The following is a 19,987-nucleotide window of genomic DNA, read 5'->3' as shown; positions in this document are numbered from 1 at the left end:
CCCCTATCGGTAGTCCCCAAGCCCTGTAGGCAGTCACATAGCCCTCTTAGGCAATAGTATAGCTCCATAGGAAGCACATAGCTCTCTTAGGCATCAATATAGCATATAGTTAACTCATAACCCTCTTAGGCGACAACATGGCCTCGTAGGCAGTTCATAGCCCTTCTAGGTGTCAATATAGCCCTGTAGGAAACTCATAACCCTTTTAGGCGTCAATATAGCCCCGTTGGCAGAACAGAGCCTTTCTAGGCATAGATCACATTCTTGCAGCTAACTACAATAACCCAAAGGGCAACAATAACAATCCAACAGCTAAAAGCGAGCAATTTAGTTATTAGGAACCTATACAAATAGTCTCTAAGTCGTGTCCAACATAGGAACGCTACTACTGAATAAGAAACCTGATAAGAGAGGATTTTATCCAATCGAGCAGCCAATAATCAACAATAATGGCTACAAGTATAACAACAATAACAACTCAATTACATTGCTCCTAAGCTTTAAGGAAACATGCCGTAAGAAAAGAATAGCCTTAACATACCTTTTTCACTGAATTCACGTGGCCGAACGACTTTTACATAGGAATCCCTCGATACTACAACAAGGTAGGACTATAATCAACACACAAAAATAAAAGATACCATGAAAATACAATAAAAGATATGTATTTCCACAAATTGCTATTTTCGGCTTATAAAAGCTAGAGTCAATGAAAGAAGGGTCTTACCTCGATCTTAAGTTCGTAATACGCCTTAAAACCTTCAAATATATTCAAACCCTTGTTGTCCCAACACTAAAGTGTGTTATGCTATGAAATCGATAAAACAAATTATACCACGATGAAGAGCCCAATGCATAGAACAACTTTCGTCAAGGACTTAAGTCGAGAAAATCTATATTTTAGTTGATCCTAGAAATGGGTTTCTCTAATTTTTCTGGTTCTTAGCTAAAAGATGAAGAAAAGGTTCGAAGAACAAGATATATGTAAAGTTCCACCGACCTAGGGCCCAACCTCATATGCCTGCTTGCGCAGTCCCACAAAAATGCAAATATCTCTCTATTCTGAAGTCGTATGAACAACGGTTTGATGCGTTTGAAACTAGACTCGTAGACCTCTGATTAGACAGGTAGTGGGCCCCATAACTCTTTATAAATTGGGATAAAACCTCTTAGTCATTTGACCCAAATTTCTGAGAAATCTTTAAAAAGGAATATGCGATAACTTCTGCCAACTTTTATGTTTCTAGTTACCTAACTTCAAAACTTGAGATGCAACACTTGAACTCTTCAATAGGACCTACCACATCATTTTTAATTTTTTACCCACCCTCTTTCTCTTTCCATGGAGATACGCGTAATTTTAGACATTTCGAAAAGTCGGGGTGTTACATAAACACTCCACTTGTCCCCTTCATATGCTTTTGTAGAAATTCCATTTACGCCAACATCTTCTTGATGTTTCATCCTCTACCTCTCTCTTTATCAAGTTGTTCTTGCATTAATCGAAAACAAAATGGAGAAACTTGATCCTCTTAGGTGTTCGACGCTTTATTTATTTTAGTCATGTCATCAAGAAGGAACAAAGCCACCTCGATTGATTGTAACATTATTCCTCCTCGTACCAATTTATCAGCCACTCCTTTATTAATCGAATCAAGACTCCGGTAAAAATATTGGATTACCAAATCGTTTCGTAGCCCATGAGTTAGGCATTTAAGCAAGAGTTTCTTAAACCTCACAAATGTTTTATTGATAGGTTCTCCCTCCTGTCCCTTGAAACCTTGAATATCACCTCTAACTTTCATCATCCTTGATGGAGGAAAGAACCTTGTGTTGAATGTTATATTTAGCTCCTCCCATGATGTGATGGAATTGTTTCGTAACTCGGCTAACCACTTACTAGTTTATCCCATTAAGGATAGTGGAAATAACTACAGCGAAATTGACTCTTTTGACACAATTTTGAATGAAAACGAGCTGCAAAGCTTGGTAAAATTTCTTACATGTTCATGCGGCTCTTCGTGTTCTAGCCCTCCATGTAGTCCTCTCATTTGAAGTAGATGAAAAGTTGTGCTAGTGACTTCAAACATCACATTCTCATCAGCTTGTGGGATGCAAATTGCACCCATCCCACCCGATTGAGCTTGGTTGTAAATACTATTAATATCGTCGAGACCATCATGATGACCTTCTAGACTATCATTCATCTCTTCCTCACTCATGTTCACTTCTATGTAATCCAACCAGCACATACACAAAGCAACCAAAGCTAATTCAACTACACCCAACAAATTCGAGAGTGTCAAATCTTCAATCAAAGAAGTCTACGTAATGCTACTCCCCGGCAGCGGCGCCATGTTGATTTCACGTATCTGGACACTTCATCCAATACTAAGTGCCAACGATCGGTAGTCAGTAATATAACCCAACTAAGTGAGTTGGGGTCGAATCCCACAGGGAGTAGTTTTTCCTTCAAATTCAATGATGAAAGTATGACAACAATCTCTTTAATTGAGCAAGTATTTCACGTTTTTTGTTTTAGTTTCAAATATGTAATTTCTATGATCCATCCAATTTCACACTTCAACACAAAACGATCATATACTAAAGTAAGACTTAGGGTAATGACGAACCAATTGCCGAATTCTAACTTAGAGGGTGAATATTGATGCTCACAATATGATAATTTGTCGTGGGTAGGTCGGACCATATGTAAAGTAACTTTCTCTCAAACAATTACCTTATCTATGTTGAATTATCTCGAACTTCAACACTAGCCGGAAGATGCCCAGCCCTTTGTCCTCATCAAATCCACTTTATCGAGCTGGATACAAAGGATAGATCCCATGTTTCAATCTCTCAAGCTAAAATCAAGGTCACCCACTACTAAGGATGCTAAGATTACTACTTTTGCTCTGCACCTCACTCTCGAGCAAACGCACAATACTAAATTTTTTACACTAAACATGCAACACGACTTCAAAACACAACAGCAACTTAGACCCACTTAGAATTAACACCATTATTTGCAATTCAACGACACCCACTTAGTAAAACTCAACAATTGGTTTCATAGTCAAAACACCAAGAAAAGGGTTTTAGCCACTCATAGCATAAATAAGAAAATCAATATCTGCTATGTTTTCTACAGCGGGGTAATTGAAATTCAAAAGTTAGGAATTACTAAAATCATCTCTATTACAAAATCTCAACCAAGAATCTTTCTAAAACCCCTTCAAAACCACAATGCTAATGCTTTTGCTCTCAATTTTCTATTTCTCCCATTAATGAATGAATTTCTCTCTCCCAAAATTAATTTAAACAGGTCTGATGTGTAACCGTTTAAGATCACTTAGTGAGGTAGGTCGGGCTTTGCCGACAGTTCGGCGACTCGCCGATTGTTCTTCATCTCGCCTTCATTTTTCACTTCTTCTTCGTCTGGCTACTGTAAGTTTAGGCGATCCAGGTCGGGATCACCGAATAGTTCCGTGAGTCACCCATTTGCCTTCTATCTCACCCATCAGCACTTGTTTGAATCTTCTTCAGCACTTTTGGCGACCAAGTCATCCTTCGCCGAATGGAATTGCTGCTCGCCAAAGTTACCCCTAGTTTAGCTCCAGCATTCGTAATTTTAGGCGGTATCATGGCAATTTGGTGATTCGCCGAGTGACATCGGCGATCACCAGGTCTTTAGTTCTTCATTCCTTTAGCTTGCTTTATTCCTTTTTGCACATTAGTGTCCATGCTTCGTTCATAAATCCAAATACCTAAAAATTAGGGATTTTCCATCAGTTATTCGAACAAATAATGCATTTGAAGACACTAAATCTATTAAAATAAAGACCTAAATGAGTCCAATTGGTAGACTCATCAACTGTCCAGAAGTCTCAAGATCACGGCCTTACCAATGGACCATTGGCTAGACAACAGTCTGTGGTTGGAGGGTCTGTGGTTCTAGGCCCAAGATCTGGCTTTTGATGACGAACAACGGTCCACAAGGAAGGGTCATAGGTCAGTCCATAGTTCGTCGACTGGGGTCTGTGATTGGTGAAGTTTGCATAATCAAGACACCTTCTGATGCAAGTGTCTACGATAGTACAATAGTTTAGTAACCCAACCAAGGGTTGGGATCGTCCCAAGAGAGTGGTTTTGAGAATTTGTAGAAAAATAAAATTTAGTTCTGACTAGTCGTAGCTAAAGACATTAACGAGTAAAAACGTTGTCAATTAAAGAGGGGAACACAAGAGTGTCAATTAACAATGGGGATTTTTGTCACTAGTAAATAAGAACATTAAATTAAAGGAGGGTTTCTAAATAATGAGAGGGGATCATTGGGATGTGACAAGAATACTGGTTTATCTAGATTATTGGGTACTTGCTTTCGATAGAAAATTCATAGAATAATTGTGACTAGGCTAGACTTTAAGGGGGATAAGCTCTCTCTCGAGCAACTTACCCCGTTTCAAATGAGTTCCTCTCGGACACCCATTCGCCACATGAAGACCACCCTACGCCTTAACCCAGTTACTCTCTCGAGCTGAGTGTGGGGATATGGGACTAGGTTTCACTCTCTCTCGCTAAACCTCATGTCGACCCACTCGCACTGGCTATCAATTTAGTGGTCTTAGTTTTATGACCTCTCTCTCGAGCAAGACAAAAATACATAAATAAACTTGTCTTTGCAACTACAAATTCATTAGATTCATCCACAACCACTAAACGAAATCACAATTACACTATCAGCAAGCAACACCAAACAATTATCTTAACCCATGTTCGCTAAATTACACCCTAATAATTGGGGTTTTTAACCGCACATCAAGAGATATAAATTTATACCTAAATGAGCTTGCATTGAAATAAGTATGAGGATTCAAGTCTTGTTACAAGACAAGAATGAAGAATCCAAGAGACCCAAGTCCAAATCCTTGGAGATGAAACACTCTCTTCTTCAAGTCATTAAAACCCTATCAAACATAGAGCAAAAAATATCAAAAGTACTATTCTATGTGTAAATTATAATAATGGTTCCACACTTCAAAACTACAACTCTAACTAGTATTTATAACTTTCAAAAATTTGTGTTGTAGAGGATCATTCGGCGTCGTTAGTCAGAATAGCCGATCAACTCGATGATTTACCCATTGGTGTAGTTCATCGCTGTCTTGCCCCAGCCTTTAGCATCGTTGTGCTCTGGGTCATTGGGCGACATGGTACTGCTTAGCGAAATTTCTCGGCGATCCACCAACTGCTCCCTTTTTCCGCCGACTTGATCCTTTCCTTCTGGGCTCAGCACACTGGAACAAAAGGCGAAGTAACACCTTTCGGCAACTCTCCAAGTGGACTCGGCGATCCTCAGGCCTTCATTTCTTCGTTCTTTTCACCCTTTTCGTTCCTTTTTATGACATAGTGTCCATGCTTTCCTTCAAACTTCAAATACCTAAAATATAAGGGTTTTCGTCAGATATTGAGGTAAAATAAGCATTGGAGGACACAATTTCTATTAAAATATAGCCTTAAATGAGTCCAATTTGTGGACTCATCAACACCCCAAACTTAAAATTTTGCTTGTCCGCAAGCAAACTCAAGTTCAGCCGTTCAAAAAGGGTGTCTCGAACAGTGTTACACAAGACTCAATCATGAATGCACACGACAAGACTCAATTCACTTATGCAAGGATCAATTGTGGACTCAAAGATTCAAGTTGTGACACACCATTACTAAAGATTCTCAAGCTCGCAATACTTGCTTCAAATGCAAGTTCAAGCTCAACTATAGTGTTAAAATGCCCTCACACAAGAATGATTCCATATTCACACAATGGTTTCACAGTTTATAGCGTTGGAATTAGATGCAACGCTTACACTCACAAAGAAGAACATAATGCATAATTTCACCTATAGATTTGTCCGTATTTTCCAATCAACATTTGTTTCAGCTCACTCAAGATCAAAAAGGTCTTTTCAATGCTTGTAATGGGGCTGAGTGCAAAAGTGTGGTCATTTAGGCTCAATAAATTTTATCCGCATGAGATGAGGTACTCACAACACTACCTTTCCTCTTCCTTCATCATTTTCTTTAGTGCTCATAACTCATCTTTCTATTCACTTTCCATGGATTGTTTGGAAACCCCATTTCTTTTGTACTTTATTCCACAAATTCTTCTTTTTTATATGGAGGTATTCCATTTTTCTCAAAACCATGGGTAAAAGGAGACTTCCTTGCAATTCTTGATTTGCCTTCTCTTTTCACCACGCCTAAATTGGCTATTCAACAAACTACAACTTCATGAGCATTATGTGTGATGGATTAAGAAAGGTCTAGTTTTCATCAAGTTTCTTCAAAATAAAGGTAAGGTTTAAGGGGTGTTCAAGAGAGAATCACATGCTCACAAGGTAGGTCACAAAAGATTTATATGTGAAATTGGTTCACACACTCCGAAGTTGCCTAAGATCATATTAGGAGAAAGCTTCACTTAGTTGACCAAACAAACGGGGAAAATTCTAGGATTTATCATGCATAGTTCACAGGTCTGCTCATTACACTACGTATCGACACTTAAGTCAAACAAGACCCCACACTTTCTCTAGTGTGCAACGGTCAACACAAGAGAATCGATTTGATAGATGACTAATCACAATGAGATGCAAAGAGTTCACATATTGTCTATGCAACTTCATTTGGCCTCATCATAGTCGTGCATTCATGTTTGTTTGATTTTAAGCACTATTCAAGTCATCGGTATTGATCAAAACTGGGACTGAACTCTGTTCAAAAGAATAGCCACATTCAACACACAAGAAGTGGCAAAAATGTGCAACAACTTCAAAAAAAAAATTGGAAGGGTCAAAATTGCTTTTCAATTTAAAACCAAAGAAGCTACAAGCACAAACATCCACATAAAGCAGATAAACACAATTTTTAAAATAAAATAGCCCAAATATATACACAAAACACAACTTTCAAAGTATTTGTCCTCAAATGCAAATAAAAGTATCAAAAGAAGAAATATAATAAGACAGAGAGGGAAGTAAAGAAAGGTCCTGTCTACGTAGTCCCACTCTCTGTCGGGGTCTCGATGGTTGGTAAATCAATATGTATATGGGCATCAGTGCCTGGAGTAGCCTCAGATGGAATAGCAATGGCAGATCCACTAGGAGATGCTGTGGACGTCTCAATCGACAATGTCTGGATCACCAGCTGCAAAATCGTCTCTGTAAGATCTGGAAAATCCATGAATATGCCTTCACTCTTCTCTCTTGTGTCTCCTCAGCATGCACTGATATCAACTCCTCGTTGGTCTCTGCATCTGACTCTACACGTGCTGCGCCATCCCCCAGCACATCTCCGGTGGTTTTAGGAGCATCCATATCATTTGCCCTCTCTATTAATGAAGTGAAGTCAGTAAACTTAAGATAGTCTACGTCCTTCCTCAAACTCGCAAACTTGTCTTTTAAAGCCGTCACCTCAGAGGTCTCCCCATGTCTACTCTCACAAGTCATGACTCTTACTGTCAAGGCATCAACAAAGGTCTGAACGTTAGTAAGTGTTGCTAGTATGACCCTGTCGATCATCTCTGGAACAGACCTCTCCAGTCGGGTAGCTCTCACATCAACTGAATAGGCCAACTTCCCCATCTTCAAGATCATGGCTTGAGTGATCATGGTAGGCTGGGAGGATGATAAAGCACCTGCAGTCTGTGAGAAAAAGGAAGAAGGAGCGGGTATACCTGAGGGCTCAAAGGCTGGAGTAGGAGAAGGTGCCTCTGATGGAAATGAGTCAACATTGACCCTTGGAGAAGTATCTGCTGGAGCTGCTCTCCTCATGTCAAGTTCCTCTCGTGTGAATTCAGCCTCTATATGCTGGATATCAGTGGAGAAAGACGTGGTGACCTCAACATCCATCATAGTGTCACGAGGTACTCCAGCTCCCCGGCACAACTCAGTAACCAGAACTGGAAATGGCACAGACGTTAGCTTCAGTTTAGCTCTCACGGCCATATCCTGTGAAATCAGTAGTCCCAGATCTATCTACCTCATGTCCATGTAGAACCAAGGCAAGCCGCCTTAGAATTGCGCAAAATTGATTCCTTCTAGGATGGCATTAGGATGCTGCTGATAAAGCCAAACTAGAACCTTGAGGCGATGTTCGTATCCCTATTCTCAATAGGATCTCCCACATCCATGAACCTCAGGGTGGTGCTAGAAATCATCGGAACCAACCTAACCTTCAAATCATCTAGGGATTGAACAAAAGGCAACCCCTAATAAGAAAGCACATAGTGCAGCGGTTTACCCAACACAGCGTTAATTTTCTCGCTTTGGCACTCAACCTCCTTACCTCTAACCATGACCGACTTCACCGGTCTAAACTCACTGGCCTTCTTCTTGTTCTTAGGCAGCAGCTCCCCATAAGCAGTGTAAAACACTCTTACCCAGGAGGGAATCTAAGGGTCTCGAGGCCGTGTGAACTGCTCGAGTCCATGGTATTGGAGAGTTTTAGGCACATCAGAATGCTTGCCTTCCAGAACCTCGATATATTGCAGTTTCTTTTCTATGATAGCCTGAACTCCTTGACCTTTTAATCCGTTCAGCAACCTAGGTGGAGGAGCAACAGGCAGTGCAGGAGTTACTCAGGGTGCCTAAGCTGGCACTGCATTTGATTTAGGAGAAGTTACAGCTGATGAAACTTTGGTGGGTGTGGATTGAGGTCTATCTCGGAGTCAATACTGTCTGTGAATCAAGGGTTGGTCATCTTCAGGCTTAGATCACACAACTTGGGTCTCAATAGCTACTCCTTTCTTTGTTATATGTTTTTTCCTTTTGCCCTTGTCTCCCGTTGGGGGATTTTGCTTCCGTTTCTGTGGAGGATTTGATCCTCCTTCATTTATCGTAATGCTCTTAGCTTTTTTTGGGGTGGCTCGTTTAAGTTTGTGCGTACCATACCTGCAAGAGAACGAGAAAAAATAGGAGAAATTAACACAATAACAGACAATATTATTGCAGAAAGACTCGGTGCTCTAGTCGGTCAATCGCCGAACCTCTTTGGCAAACTAGATGTGCTCGCTAAAGGGTTTAGATTGCAAATTTTTGGCAACTTGGCATAGGGAAACCTGGACGGCGAATAGCCAAATACATTTGGCGAATAAGTGATTATCCACCGAAGTAAAAGTGCAACACAGACTCAGGACTACAAACAAAGGGAAATAAGAATATGTTCGGCGAGTCGCCGAGTGCTTTCGGACACTCAGACTTTTCGCCAAAAGTCACAGTACCAAATATCAATCAAGGCGCCAAATTATCGGTGAGATAGGTACTTTAGGCGAACCGCCGAGTCGTTCAGTGAGCTCGACTTAGCTCGCCAATCGACCCAATATGCCTATTTTCAACCCATCTTTTTTAATTCAATCCCGCAACCCCCGAAAATAGAATCAAAGCATGCACACATGGAATTCAAACAAGACCCATGCTACCCATCACCCCGGGATACTCAGATTCCTCCTAGATTTGCTGCATTTGGCCATTTGACGATATTTGCTCCTAAGAGCGGTGCCACATGCTCTATAATTGAGCAAATTTTTGACACTTAGCACAAACGTGGGCTACTCAGACTTCACCCAATCAATCTACCAACATAAAATAATGACCCAACACATTAAAAAGCACAAAGATCTCGAGCATTTGATAGTCAAACCATACGGGCAAGATTTTCAACTTAAAAAATGAGCAATCAAGGATTCTAATCCTACCAGAGAGGCACAACGCACATCAATGAGAGACAATTATTACAAATGAGTAAACAATATTCGAATATAAACTTGGGATTTTAAAACCAACCTCTAATGCCGAGTGAATTTCGAATGAAAAGCAAGGAGGCAAAGTGTTCCAACTTCGAGTACAAATCAACAAACTAAAATGCTAGAAAAAATCTAAAATAAAGAAAATACTACCTTCGTATGAGTTTAGGGGAATCAAAAGCGAGTGAAAGTGAAAATTTTCAAATTTGAAGTCTCTTGGCCATTATAAACCATCCAGGTCGCGCCTGTTCGGCGAAGTTAGTCGCATTCGCCGACTCACTCGGTGATTCACTGAGTGATCACTTGCCCCGCCGATTGCTAAAATTCTTTCAGTCTCTTAGGGGTCAAGACGACAATTTGCATCGAGGTCGCTAACGTGCTCGATGACACGCTAAACTACTTTGTAAGTCAGCCGAGTTTGGCAAGCTCTGACTTAACCTTGAATCGAGCAAAATGGTAAGTCAAGTCATGCTCGCCAACCTCTTCAGCAATCTGCCAACCTACCATTTTCTAGCCAATCTGTATTGTTCACCATTTTCCTCATACAAACCTACACCACTAACACACCATTATTTACAGAAACAAAATAAAGAATTTAAAACCTTGGGTTGCCTCCCAAGAAGCGCCTTATTTAATATCGTGGTATGACGCGAGTCTTTACTCATTCCCCATTGGTCGGGTTGGCCCTAGTATTACTAGGTAACCCCAATAGTTAGTTTGAGTGAAGAGGAGGCACCGGATAATTCAGAAGTGTCCTGATCAGCTGGACCGATCTAGAGTGGAGACAACAATTTGATTCAACACTTCAATACTCTCTTTCATCTCTTCCAAGATTTGATCTTGTTCGGTGATCTTTTGGAGAATAATTTGGAGTGTTTCCTCGACACGATTATTCTCCCTATCTCTAAACTGCTTCCTATCGTGGGGAGGTATGTACCTCCCTTGACTCTTGCAATGGTTTTCCAACTCTGTTATTTTGGTGAAAAACTCATTCAGTTGAGTTACCAGTGCAGTTAACTCGAAGTCTCTCTTGACTTCTTGGCTCATCTCAGCCGAGATGTCACAATTTCCCCCAGCCATGCTTAGGGTACTTACCTACATCAACTAATTCAAAGGAAAACAAAACTAAAAAAAATAAAGTTAGTAAAATACGATTACCAAAAGAAAAATTCATCTTAAACCAAAAACTTTCACATAACACCACTCCCCGGCAGCGGTAACTTTTGATATTTGCGTAATCAAGAGACAACTTCTGATGTAAGTGTCTACGATCGTACAATAGATTAGTAACCCAACAAAGGGTTGGGATCGTCCCAAAAGAGTGGTTTTGAAAATTTGTAGAAAAATAAAATTTAGTTCTAACTAGTCCTAGCTAAAGACATTAACGATCAAAAACATTGTAAATTAAAAAGGGGGACACAAGAATATCAATTAACAATGGGGATTTTTGTCACTAGTAAATAAAAGCGGTAAACTAAACAAGGGTTTCTAAATAATGAGAGGGGATCCTCAGGATGTGGCGGGAATACGGGTTAATCTAGATTATTGGGTACTTGCTTTCGATAGAAAATTCATAGAATAATTGTGACTAGGCTAGACTTTAAGGGGGAAAAGCTCTCTCACTCGCAACTTACCCTGTTTCAAATGCGTTCCTCTCGGACACCCATTTGTCACATGAAGAACAGCCTACACCTTAACCCACTCACTCTCTCGAGCTGAGTGTGTGGATATGGGACTAGGGTTCACTCTCTCGAGTTCAACCTCATGTCGACCCACTCGCACTGGCCATCAATTTAGTGGTCTTAGTTTTACGACAACTCTCTCGAGCAAGCCGAAAACCAACAAATAAACTTGTATTTGCAACTAAAATTTCATTAGATTCATCCACAATTACTAAATGAAATCACAATTAAACTACCATTAAACTATCAGCAAGCAAGACCCAACAATTATCTTAACCCATATTCGCTAAATCACACCACAAGAATTGGGGTTTTTAGCCACACATCAAGATATAGAAATTTATACCTAAATGAGCTTGCATTCAAATGGGTTTGAATATTCAAGTCTTGGCACATACTAAGAATGAAGAATCCAAGAGACCCAAGTCCAAATCCTTGGAGATGAAACCCTCTCTTCCTCAAGTCTTCAAAACCCTTACAAACTTAGAGTAAAAAATACCAAAAACTACTATTCTATGTGAAAATTATAATATTGGTTCAACTCTATCTGAAAATTATAATAATGGTTCCACACTTTATAACTACAACTCTAACTAGTATTTATAACTTTCACAGATTTGTGCTGCAGCGGATCATTCGACATCATTAGTGGGAATTGCCGATCAACTCAGCGATTCGCCCATTGTTGTAGTTCATCACCATCTTGCACCATCATTCATCATCGTCGTGCTCTGGGTCATTGGGCAAATTGGTACTGCTTCACGCAACTTCTAGGCAATCCGCCGACTGTTCCCTTTTTCCGCTGACTTGATTCTCTCCTTCAAGACTCAGCACACTTGAACAATAGGTGGAGTAAGACCCTTCGGTGACTTGCCGAGTGGACTCGGCGATCCTCAGGCCTTCATTTCTTCGTTCTTTTCACCTTTTTCATTCCTTTTCGCGATGTAGTGTCCATGCTTTCCTTCAAACTTCAAATACCTAAAACTTAAGGGTTTTCATCAGATATTGAAGTAAAATAAGCATTTGAGAACACAATTTCTATTAAAATATAGCCCTAAATGAGTCCAATTTGTGGAATAATCAACACCCTTAACTTAAACTTTTGCTTGTCCTCAAGCAAACTCAAGTTCAGTCGTTCAAAAAAGGTGTCTCGAATAGTGCTACACAAAACTCAATCATGAATACACAAAATAAGACTCAATTTACTTATGCAAGTATCAATTGTCTACTGAAAGATTCAAGTTGTGACACACCATTACCAAAGATTCTCAAGCTCGCAATACTTGATTCAAATGCAAGTTCAAGCTCAACTATAGTGTTCAAATGCCCTCACACAAAGAATGAGTCCATATTCACACAATGGTTTCACAATTTAAAGCTTTGGAATCAGATGCAACACTCACACTCACAAAGAAGAACATAATGCATAATTTCACCTATAGATTTGCCCGTATTTTCCAATCAACATTTGTTTCAGCTCACTCTAAATCAAAAAGGTCTTCTCAAGGTTTGTAATGGACTAAGTGCAAAGGGGGTGTAATTTAGGCTCAATGACTTTTATCCTCACAAGATGTGATACACACAACACTTCCTTTTTTCTTCCTTCATCATTTTCTATAGTGCTCATAAGTCATCCTTCTATTCACTTTCCATGGTTTGTTTGGAAACCCCATTTCTTTTGTACTTTGTTCCACATCTTCTTCTTTTTTTATATCGAGGGGTTCCATTTTTCACAAAACAATAGGTAAGAGGAGACTTCCTTGCACTTCTTGATTTGCCTTATCTTTTCACCACACCTAAGTTGGCTATTCAACAAACAATAACTTCATGAGGATTATGGGTGTTGGATTAAGAAAGCTCTTGTTTTTATCAAGTTTCTTCCAAAGAAAGGTAAGGTTCAAGGGGTGTTCAATAGAGAATCACACCCTCACAAGGTAGGTCACAAAAGAGGTATATGTCAAATTATTCCACACTCTCTGAAGTTGCCTAAGATCATATTAAGAGAAACCTTCACTTAGTTGACCGGACCAACAGGGCAAATTCTAGGATCTTTCATGCATAGTTCACATGTAAGCTTATCACACTAGGGATCGACACTTAAGTCAAAGAAAGGACCCCACACTTTCACTAGTGTGCAATGGTCATCACAAGAGAATCGATTTGATAAATGACTAATCAAAATGAGATGTAAAGAGTTCACATATTGTCTATGCAACTTTATTTGGCCACATCGTAGCCGTACATTCATGTTTGTTCGATTGTAAGCACAATTCAAGTCATCGGTATTGATCAAAATTGAGACGGTAATTTTTTTAAAAGAATAGCCACATTCAACACATGAGGGGTGAATAAAATGTGCAAAAACTTCAAAAAAAATTGGAAGGGTAAAAAATGCTCAGCAATTTAAAACAAAATGAGCAACAAGCTGAAACATCCACATAAAGTAAATAAACATAATTTATAAAATAGAACAGCCCAAATATATACACCAAACACAAATATCAACATAAAAGGTGTGGATCTCACCCCACCACAATTAAAAAGTATTTGTCCTCAAATGCAAATAAAAGTATGAAAAGTAAAACTATAAGAAGAAAGAGAGAGGGGTAAAGAAAGGTCCTGTCTATGCAGTATCTCTCTCTGTCGGGGTCTCGATGGCTGGTATATCAGTCTGTACATGGGCATCAGTGCCCGGAGTAGCCTCAGTTGGAATAGCAATACCAAATCCACTAGGAGCTAATGTGGACGTCTCAGTCGAGAATGTCTGGATCACCGACTGCACAACCGTCTCTATAAGATCTATTAAATCTCTGAATATACATTCATCTCTGCTCTCCTATGTCTCCTCAGCATGCACTGATATCAATTCCTCATGGGTCTCTGCGTCCGACTCTGCATGTGCTGCGCCATCCCCCTACACATCTCCGGTGGTCTCAGGAGAAACCTTATTATCTGCCCTCTCTATTAGTGAAGTGAAGTCAGTAGACTTAACATAGTCTACGTCTTTTCTCAAACTTGTAATCTCAGCTTTTAAAGCCATCACCTCAGAGGTCTCCCCTGTCTTCTCTCATAAGCCATGACTCTCAGTGTCAAGGTATTAACAAAAGACTAAAGCGGAGTAAGGGCTTCTAGTATGGCCCTGTCGATCATCTCTGGAACATATTTCTCTAGGCGGGTAGCTCTCACATCAGCTGAATAGGCCAACGCCCCATCTTCAGGATCATGGCCTGAGTGATCATGGCAAGCTAGGAGGATGATGAAGCACCGACAGTCTATGAGAAAGAGGAAGAAAGAGTGGGTATACCCGAGGGCTGAGAGGCCGGAGTAGACGAATGTCCCTCTGCTAGAAATGAGTCAACATTAACCTCTGGAGAAGTATCTGCTGGAGTTGTTATCCTCTTGTCAACATCATGTCGTGTGAATTCAATCTCTATATATCGGATATCAGTGGAGAAAGACGGGGTGACCTCAACATCCATCATAGTGTTACGAGGTACTCCAGCTTACCGGTACAACTCAGTGACTAGAATTGGAAATGGCAGAGATGTCAGCTTCAGTTTGGCTCTTACGGCCATCTCCTGTGAAAAAAGTAGTCCCAGATCGATTCACCTCCTGGCCATGATAGACCCATGTCAAGCTGCCTTAGGATGGCGCGTAATAGATTCCTTCTGGGATGGCATTAGGATGCTGCTGATGAACCCAAACCAGAATGTAACACCCCGTAAAGTAGTTAGTTGACCTAGTAAGTTATAGACTAAACCTTTTAGGTTCAACTAGAGCCTCACATGTATTTTATAGTTGGAAACTTGTTTAAATGATAAAAAATGTCTTTTGGAGTAAGTTTGGGGATTTTAGAAGTCAAACGTCAAGAAACGACTAAAATGTCCGGCAAGTAGTCATTTGAGCTAGTGTGTTCTAGAGTCTAGTCGTTGAAGTTTGGTGTGTTGTTTGAGAGATAAATCTTGTAGAAGTGACCCTAGTACCTAGAACACCATGTTTAGGAGTTAAACGTCCGGGTACGACTCCTCAAAGACCACTCGAGCGGTCCTTGAAGAGGACCCCAAAGCAGTCCCCAAAACTGCCAAGATTGAGGTGATCTATGTTTGCAATCCAAGGCCAGTAGATTGATCTACGGCTAGTAGATAGGCTCTGTAAGTCAAGACTAGGTATTGGGAGCCATGCTCCATTTTCCAAGTCTCTGAAACCAAACGATGACATGCCAGTACGACCCGTAGACCCATCCACGATTCGTGGATGGGCAATCGTATGTGCTGCCAACTTTTGGAGTGTTAGTTTGAAGTTGATGATTTGGAGTTTAGTTGGTTGATTGATGAAGGGGTTAAAGGAGGTTGGTTAGTTAGTTTATTAACCTACTATAAGTAGTTAATAGACCCCCTAAACTAAGCCTTCAAAACACGTCCCCTAAAAATAGTTTTTAAGTTAGGAGTGAGGGTCAAGTTTAAATGGTCATATCTCATAGATCAAAACGAAATAGGTGTGCCATTACCTATCCAATTAAAGGCCTCTGAGTCCTTTTTTCAATGCCACTGAGTTTGCCTAATTCCTATTTCGGAGTAAAAAGTTTTGGTCAAAATAGTGAAGCACTGTGACTCCCAAGTCCAATCGACGGACCCAAACTACGAACGGTAGATCAAACGATGGTCTGTAGGTTGGGGTCCGTCAATGCTGCAAGTTTTGTAACTTTTAGCTTTAAGTTGGGGGTTTGGGAATTAAGTTAGCTAATTAATTAAGGGCTTAGAGGGTCTATTAAGTGGTCAAATAACCTCCTATAAATAGTTAATAGACCCCTAAACTAATCACTTTAAGTCATTCATCTAAAGATCCCAAAACTCTCTCCAAAAATCATCTCTCTAGAATAGAAGAAAAAGAAGAAGAAGAAGAAGAAGAAGAAGAAGAAGAAGAAGAAGAGGAGGAGGAGGAGGAAGAAGATGACGAAGAGGGCGAAGAGGAGGAAGAGGAGGAAGAGGAAGAACAGGAAGAACAGGAAGAAGAGGAGGAAGAGGAAGAGGAAGAGGAAGAGGAAGAAGAAGAGGAAGAAGAAGAAGAAGAGAGGGGCAGCTTCTTGGACGAATTCTCCATTGATTCAAGCTTAGTTTAAGGCTGCGATTCAAGGTATGTAAGCTCCTTCATCTATGGGTTCTTCGACCCATGGATCCCCCATAGATTTCCCCCACCTATCAACTCAAAAAGGCCAAATTCTAGCTAGGGTTAGGGTTACGTTGTGGGTAGGGCTTGGGTGTGATTCCAATCTAGTGGATAACATCCAATATTGATTGAATTGTATTTGTTTAGTGATATTATGATGATTTCATGTTATTTCAATGGTAAACCCTAGTATAATTTGATGAATGTGATATTGTGGTTTAATGCCATTAGATGAAAAGTAGAAGGTCCTTATGTGATCTTCCTATTTCAATGTCTTGAATACTACATGATCTTAGTTAGGATCGTCTAATCATGAATTGAACTAGACTCTATGATGTATGATTGGTTATGACTTGTAAAGCGAGAATTGAACCTTTATGATCAATTATGGTTAGAATCACTTAGTAATGATTAATGTGATTAAGAATACCTTCAAACTATATATGAATGGTGATGATATGAAGTAGATCTTGAATGGAAGGCTTGAAGTAATGAATCTTGATAAGTAGGGTTTGAAGTTAAGTCCAATATAATTAACTATAGATGCTAAAGCATCAAGAGTATAATCTACATATGAATTCAAGGCTAATGAATACAATTGTGTTGAGAAACCATTATCTACCTAGATCACCTAATGAATCCTAGATGGTAGGAAGTGATAGAATCACTTAGGTAATGATATTATCCCTGTCTAATGAAGAATTCTAGTCATAAGGCTAAATATGAATATGAACTTAACATGAAGAACTTCTCATATAGTAATGGTCCTAGGGTTGAAGAACTTCTCCTAACTAATTGAAGCTAAGGCTAGAAAGCCTTTATACGTAGGTCTTTGATGGCGATAGTTGCTCACACATGGTCTAAAAGAGGTATTAGCATGGGTTGGTGGTCAAGAACACCTTTCCATTAACCTGAGTCAAAGTAGAGACTCAATGATTATCTTGTAGGATTTGTTCCTAGCACCGAGAGGATATTGAAATGAGAATGGAGGTTCCCACCTAGATGAGTTTGGGCTTTCGTGGAGGTTCCCACATAGCTAGTTTGGGCTTCCAACAAGGTATCTCTCACCTAGAAGAGTATTGATTTCCCCAAGTGTGTCTTATGAGATGGAAACCTAACCTAGTGGAGTTTGGATTTCTAGTAGCAATCTTCGTATCCCTTAATGACATGCCCCGTAGGGAGTTAGCTAGTGGATCCAACTAAGCTAACAAACCGGTTCCACCTTGGCAAGTGGACCAACTCTTGATGGGGTGGCTAACACCATAAGAGATCATATGTTCTCATGTCGGTTATGGCTATATCCCAATGAAGCAAGATTATTAATGAACTAAGATTGTGATAAATGTAGCATTTCTTAAAGTTCAAATATCATGGAATAAGACTATGCATAATGTAGCACTCCTAGAGTCCAATGCAAGTAATGGTCTAAGATTATGCTTGAAGGAGCATATGCTATAGACCCAACTTAATGAACCAAGATGTAGCTAATGTGCTATCTCCTAGGGTTCAACTCAATGAACCAAGATGTAATAAATGTAGTATATCCTAGGGTTCTAAGTAATGAGGGACTAAGACAAGTTAGTAAAGTACCTCATAATGTCAATAGTGTAAAGGGACATAGATATGCCTAAGTAAGGCCTCATAGAGTCCATAATGATAAATGAACTTAGACATTCTAAAATAAGTATCTCATAGGGTTCAACCTTATAATTAACTAAGATCATGCTTTAAGTAGCATCTCAAAGGGTTCAAGTCTATTGAAATTAGATTATGCTTTGAATAGCATTTCCTAGGGTTCCAATATGATGAACTAGATGTACCTAGGATAGTATCTCTTAGAGTTCACAACAAGAAGGAACTAGATAGACTTCGTAAAGTGTCATCCTAGAGTTCCTATATTTGAAAAAGAAGGGCTAGTCTCTAATAAAGGAACATGAGTTTGATGACCTAAAGGAGTACTTAGTATGAGTAGTATTATGGGATTCTACTCATGCCTTGTACAAGTATGACTAAAGGTTACCTTATAAGTGTTGTCTTACATGAGATATGCTTGATAGATAGTTGCTATAGATTTCTTCTAAGATATGATTAACTAGGGATGATAGTACCCTTGTCTACTTGAAGTGGGGCAATAGTGATACCAAAGGAGGGTGGATATGACTAGGATTACTTCAAGGTAATTCTTAGTGTGAAGGGTATTATGGGATGCCCTTTATGCATTGCACAAGAGTGCCTTGAGGTTACCTAGACGTGTGGCGCCCTTGTGGTAGAAAGACTTAAGAGTTGATTATGCACTTAGACTATGAGGGTAAAGGTGACTACGAGTCTATTATACTTATTATGTCTTATCTCCTATGTTCATTATATTCCTTATGTTGACTTTTATGTTTATGATGCTTATGTTGGAGACCATGTAATGACTATAATGATTATGTTATGACTTGTTATTGTCTCTTATGCTTATGTCTTATGTTGACTAGCCATTTGAGATGTTCTTATGATGTTGTTCTAGCTTTCATACTTAGTAGCTTTTGTACTGACGCATATTGCCTACATTCTAACCAAATGTAGGGTCTTGGTGATTCAGTTCGTTTGAAGGCTAGGTTCCAAGGACTTAGAAGAGTTGAAGATCTTGTTGAGTCATCATAGCTTCGAGGACAATACCCACTTACCTTTATGTCTTTATTATTCATGTTGAAAGTATTGTATGGGCTGTGTCCCAAGAGTTTATTCTAAAAAGTTGTATTAGATAGTTTGAGATAAAGTCTAGAAAATCTTCTGTTTGCTTTTATGAGAAAATGACTTCGATTGTAAAGTTTTAATTATTCCTTATTTTCTATTTATCTTATGTTAAGAATGTGCTAAGGGCTTGTATGCGACCCCTACGGGGTCAAGTACGCCATGTTACGATTTGGCGGTACTCTCGGGTCGTGACAAACTTGGTTTCAGAGAACACGGTTTTTGGGAAAAAATTTTTAGGACTTTCTCAAACCACATCTAAGTAGAGTCTTATTCATGGGTGTGAGTCGCGACACATTTTATGAATAGGAGGCTATTAGATGATTAGGAAAAGTCTCACTTTTTCATTCTCTTTGTTTTGCCATAAGAAGATTAGCTCTAGCAGGTCTTTCTTCTAATGGTTGCCTATGATTTTTCATGTTATGGCAAATACTAGGGCTAATGTTAGGAGAAATGAGGTAGGTAATGAGGAACAAGAGGTTCCTCTCCAAGTTCCCCCTCAAGTTCCTAATGATGAAGGGGCTATGACTAATGTGGAGATTAGAGCGGCTTTCAAAACTTTGACCCAACTCATGGCTACCTAAACTCAAGCCATCACCACTCA

This window comes from Solanum stenotomum, chromosome 2 (assembly GCF_019186545.1).
Source record: "Solanum stenotomum isolate F172 chromosome 2, ASM1918654v1, whole genome shotgun sequence".
NCBI classification, from domain to species: domain Eukaryota; kingdom Viridiplantae; phylum Streptophyta; class Magnoliopsida; order Solanales; family Solanaceae; genus Solanum; species Solanum stenotomum.
Note: the sequence above shows the minus strand (reverse complement) of the source record.